The sequence below is a fragment of the Lynx rufus genome, unplaced genomic scaffold (genome assembly GCF_022079265.1).
Source record: "Lynx rufus isolate CCGP_SWC_20201006 ecotype Redwood Valley unplaced genomic scaffold, mLynRuf1.p SCAF_5, whole genome shotgun sequence".
Classification (NCBI taxonomy): Eukaryota; Metazoa; Chordata; class Mammalia; order Carnivora; family Felidae; genus Lynx; species Lynx rufus.
The window spans coordinates 19,377,504-19,383,125 of record NW_025814867.1 but is presented as its reverse complement, the minus strand read 5'-3'; the positions used below and the strand labels follow the sequence as shown (position 1 = coordinate 19,383,125).

Below are 5,622 nucleotides of genomic sequence, written 5' to 3'. Positions count from 1 at the left end.
TTCAATCTCAATCAGGGGCGTCAGGGCGGCTCGGTAGGTTAAGCATCTGATTTCAGCCCAGGTCATGATCTGCTGGTTTGTGGGTTGGAGCCACGCATGGGGCTCTGCACTCATGGTGCAGAGCCTTCTTGGGATTCTCTCTCTCTCTCTCTCTCTCTCTCTCTCTCTCTCTCTCTCCCCTACCCCACTTTCTCTCACATGCTCTCTCAAAATAAATAAATAAACTTAAAAAAAAAAAAAAAGAATTCGGTCAATGTTTGCTGTCATCACTTTCACCGGAAAGCAGAACTGGAATCAGAGGACCCAGGTTCCATTCTCAGCCCTGCTGTTACTGGAATACAGAGCAATCACTGCTTACAAAGCCTTCGTTTCTGCTGCCGTAAAGTGGCCCTTTCCCACTTTTTTGCGGGGGTTGGGGGAACTGCTTGTTTTCCGTTTTCTGTTGAAGTCTGTGAAAGAAGAGCTTAAGACCACTCAGTGGCTGTTCTTACCCAGGCAGGGACGTGAGCGGCGCGAGCTGCAGACCAGTCCCCGGGAGGAGCCGGCTGAAGAGGCCCGCGGGGCACCTGCGCCCTTGGACCCGCCTGTGGCCCCGGGTTGAGGATCCACATGTTGGGAAGCTGGAGCAGCCCATTCACCCTGAAATGCCTCCTGTGTCACGGTCTTGTCAGCAGCAGCCTGCTCTTCCTTTCCGAACTCTTCGGGATCTCTGCAGAAGGGCAGATCACGTGTGCCCTCCGGTGCGTGGTCGGGGCGGGTGCCGCACATGCGCAGAACTTTAGGGCCCCCGCTCCCGCCGCCTGCGACCTGCTGAGCGAGCTCCCTTACTGCCCGGTGGGAAGGAAATGTCCACACAGTGCAGAGGAGCATCTGTGTTACACAGGTTAAGGCACAGAGGTAGGCAGGACAATGCGAGATGCCTCTGTGAGCGGCTGGCGGTCAGCCATGGGATTCGCATCCACCGGAAGTCGTGGCTCTGGGAAGACTGCCGGGACCAGGTTGGTGAAGGTTCCAGGAATGAAGCGGTCAGCCATAGACGTGGCTCTGGTGGCAGCAGCCAACTCCAGCACAGCTCCCTGGCCAGTATTCTTGGAGGAAATGACATTGACATCAGCCGGGTTTTCAAGGGCAGGAGCTGCCAGCAGAAGCGTCTCTCGGGTTCTGTTCGGATGTGTGACTCAGATGCCATCGCTGTGTACTGTCCCATTTGGAAGGCAAGGTGGGTGCCACCTTAGTGGGCTCCTGCTGCAAGGAATGTGAGGACATCTTCACTTGCAGGACATCAAGGGCTCTGCACAAGGTCAAAGTTTCCCTTTAAGTGACATGGGAACCCAGAACAACCCCTCTCTGGGTAGCATGCAAAAGACTTTTCTCACTTTTAACATCCTATCTTTCCATCTCACATGCCCGACATCCGTGCCTTCTGTTCCTCACCAGGGAAACATTTTGGGGTGTGTAGTGAGCCTAACCCTCAAAACTATAGCTAGAAGATAAGAAAGTAACGGCGAAGGCATATACAAGACAAAAATAACAATCCAGTGTGACAGTTTTTTCAAAGTCTTTTCTAAATGATAGCACATTTCAACTATTATCAAGCATTAATTCATTAGGAAGTTTGCCTACTGGATAGTAAAGGGCACAGAGAAACTAGGTTTTAAAGACACATTCAAAGGGAATGAGGGATTCTGTGCAGGAAGGCTGAGGTGGGATTGGATAGAATGATAGAGCCATGCTTCTCAAACTTTAATATGCATGTGATCACCTAGAGTTCTTTTCTTATAATGCAGGTTCAGGTTCAGCAGGTCTGGGGTGGGGCCTGAGATTCTGCATTGCTAATGACTGCTGGCCCACAGACTACGCTCTTAGCAGTGCCATGGAAACAGGTGGTCCAGGTATCCAGGACCTCTATGCCTGTGGGTGTGGTGCAAATGACGAGCTTTTTCAACTTAAAATTTTTGCTTGGAGTCAATGAAGTCACTGCAGACGTCTGGCTTCCAAAATATCATCCGGGAAAAATGAGCTTCAGAAATGCCAATCTCTGAACTCCCATTGCTTCCAACATTTTCAAATAACATCAAAAACAGGCCAGAATAAACATAAACAGGACTTGAATAAACGTAACAGATCAGAAAGTATTTAAGTGATCATCAGATTATTCCAGGTGTTCCCAAAATTTCTCACTTTTGAGGGATCTTTGGTGACCCATGATTTCCTCAGTGTCCTCAGCCTAAATGAAATAACCAACTGTTCTATTTACTAAGTAGTCAGGTCCCTACTTACGAGTTTTTGTTTTTTCTGTTTGTTTGTTGCTTATTTTAGGTCCAAATAACTTACTAGCTATTTGAAAACAATGATACGCTTAAACTGAAGGAAAATATGTTTTTATTTCATCCTCAAATAACCACAAGTAGTTACTAATTGGGATGTGTGTGTCCATAGGGCACTGCATAACTTCTCAAATTATAGAATCAGATTGGACACTGGCCACATGCCGCATTCCACTCTGCTTTTCATGTTGTAATAGTTACTTAGTATAGCAACTGTCAAAAACACCGCTTCACAAATATATGACACCACTGAGAAGAATGTAGTACAATCTTATTGAAGAAACTGAAAACTATCCTGAGCTAGTAGTTTATGTGGTATCCAAGAAATACTGAATATTGCTATACTCCCCTCAAAAACTGAAAATTTTCTGAGGCACCCTAAGGTACTTTGGCTCAGTTTAGGAACTGCAGGATTATACCCTTCACTAAGTACTAATCATGACCGAAGGCAAAGTAAGAATTTTAAAAGAAGAAATTTTTGCGGGACTGCCAAAAGCAATACAACAAAATTCCCCTTAGCGATTAAAGAGAAATTGATTATTCTCTGTCTTGTTAGAACAAAGGCATATTCTTCTTAAATTAACATTAGGATTCTTGAGACAAAATGCTACGGTGATTTCAAGGAAATCATCTTCCTGATATTTTCTCAATCACAACACATCACTTTCCCATCAGCAAGAAGGACTTTGCATATAAATATTATTATTCTTTTATTTTCTTATGTTTGCCCTCTATTTCTTTGACGTTCGGTTTCACATTAAACCTAAGGAACAATTTTGAACATTTAAGCTTTACCAAAAAAAAACAAAAAACAAAAAACAAAAAACCCTTGATTGATTCAAAGTTTTACTTTATGTACCTACAATTTCCCAGTAGTCCTATTTCTCAATCAGAATTTGAATAATCTTTACAACTTGTATTCCCCCAAACTCAGATTTAATGACTCAGTAGGTTCAGAAAGAGAGATAACAGCTGCAACTCATCCCGCGGTGCTATTCAGTAATGACAATGTTATACCACATTAGCAATTGTGACATTAATAAAAAGAAGCCCATAGGATTAACCAAAGACAGCTGACTTTAGTCAAATGTAGGTCAGGCTTTGTTTGCTCAGAAGCTGGTAATAAATTCCCAGGTAAGTGCTCTCGTGTGTCACACATATATGTCAGGAGCATAATTTCAGCCCCACTAAATGATTCACATTTTTAAGTTTCTGTAAGCCATTTTTGAATTATTGTTAAGCATTTAATTTCACTGCCGGGCCTATAGGCTCCTTAAAATTATTAACTTATGTGACATTACAGCATGTTTTTCCTTTAGGTACCACTTAAAAACACCTTGGAGAATTTCATGTTCACCTTCCAGATACTGAAGTTCTTACTAGAAGAGGCTCAGGGGTCACCCCTAATTTATAGCATAATTATGGGGAAAATGGTGTTGGTGGCTAAGCTAGCCATCTATAATCACAAAGTCCTCATTGTCACGGGAAATGTCATTGTAAGCCTAATGTGAATATTGCATTCTTAATCAAGTCTTGTGGTCTGCTTTATACAAAAAAGAAGTCCAGAACCACACAATCCTAAGATATATTTAAAAAATATAAATACTTTGGAAAACATTTTAGCATTTTTAAAGGTTATACATACACCTCCCATATGATACAGACATGGTATTTGTCCAAGAAGTGCAACCACATGTCCACAGAAAGACCTGCACAAAAATAATCATAATGGTCCCAAACTGAAAAGAACCCAAACCAACAGACAGATGGCTAAAGAAATGGTGGTATACTCATATGTGGGAACGCTACTCGACAATCAAAATGAAAGCACCACAGATCTATGCAACAATCATGGACGAATCTCTAAAACACTGTGTTAAGTGATAGTAGCTAAACATAAAACAGTATGTGATGCATGACTCCCTTTACACGCAATCCTAGCACAGTCAAACCAACGTATGGTGATAGAAGGGCAGAGTGGTCCTGGGGTCTGGAACGGTGCAGGACTGTCTGGGAGAAGCCCAAGGCACTTTGTGAGTAACGAGGAGACCCTATCTCGATGGGGCGAGGTATTGTGTACATAGACATTTGTCAAATTCATCAAACTGTACATTTTAGATCGTACATTAACATGCGTATGAAATATGCCTCAATAAATAAAATATATGTGGGTATTCTGCAAGCTCTTTAATTGTATACTTAAACTTTATTAAGTCAGACACCTTTATTAAATATTTATGTCACTGTAAAATGTGATGAGGTCTTTTAGATATAATCAAAAAGAGATGTCACCCGAAACAGTGACTAATCTAGTATTACCCAATTAAGGGTAAAAAAACAGCATAGTTAACGAAATAGGTAATTTCAATTTATTGACATCTTAATTCCTTCTGCATGCAAATGGCATAACTTGAGAGATCTGTGTTTATAAATTTGAAAAATCAGAAAGATATCAACTGGCATAAATGCAATTAAGTACTTAAAACTTTATACCCAAATATATCTATTATACCCAAAAGAGTAAATGATACAAACATCATTTGAATTTCTAACACTAAGCAGAATTCAGTCGACTCTTCCAATACAGGATTTGCCCCTGCCACCACTCTGATTCAGGGCCTTGTTTTTGTTTGGCTTTGTTTTTTAAGTGCAACAGATTCCTAACTGGCTTTCCTAATTTTGCTGTCATCCTCCTTTGATTCATTTAAAGCCATCATATTAATCCTTCAGCACAGCCTGCAAGAGTGTCTCCCACCATACATCGCAATTAAGTCAAGGTCATCTCCCTAGACCGTCATTCAAAAACTGGTGGTCTGACCACAGTCTGCCTGCCATTATACCTAATCTCATGACCCCTTTTTCCCTCGTCTCCCATCAGTGCACAGATCTGCAGTGAGGCAACTGAATGATGCTCCCATTCCTGCCACTGGGCCTTTGCCTAGGCCACCTGTCCATCTGAATTTTATATCCTTTTGTCCCTACCTTACCATCCATATTCATCCGGTTTTCAAGACCCACTTTAGCTATCACTTCCTCCTTAAGGACATTCTTCATTTTCCTCACCCTCAGAGTAACCTTTCTTTCCTATAAACACTCATCACGTTGCATGCCCAGTTTTCATATCATAATCTTCATTGTCTCTTTTATATTGTGAAGTGGTTTGGACTCCAGCTCCAGAGACAAACACACAGCTTACACACTTAGCTCCCTAGCTATCAGAACTTAGGCAGGTTGCTTCATTTCTCTATGCTCCTGTTTATTCACCTGTTAAAAAAATAAAATTAAAATGGTACTT

The 5,622-nt window shown here is 41.9% G+C and overlaps 1 pseudogene; it reads right to left on the bottom strand.

Annotated features, from left to right (window-relative positions):
• Window positions 1-326: 326 nt before the first annotated feature.
• On the bottom strand, window positions 327-5,381 carry LOC124527114 (40S ribosomal protein SA-like; annotated as a pseudogene).
• Between the last annotated feature and the right edge of the window lie 241 nt (window positions 5,382-5,622).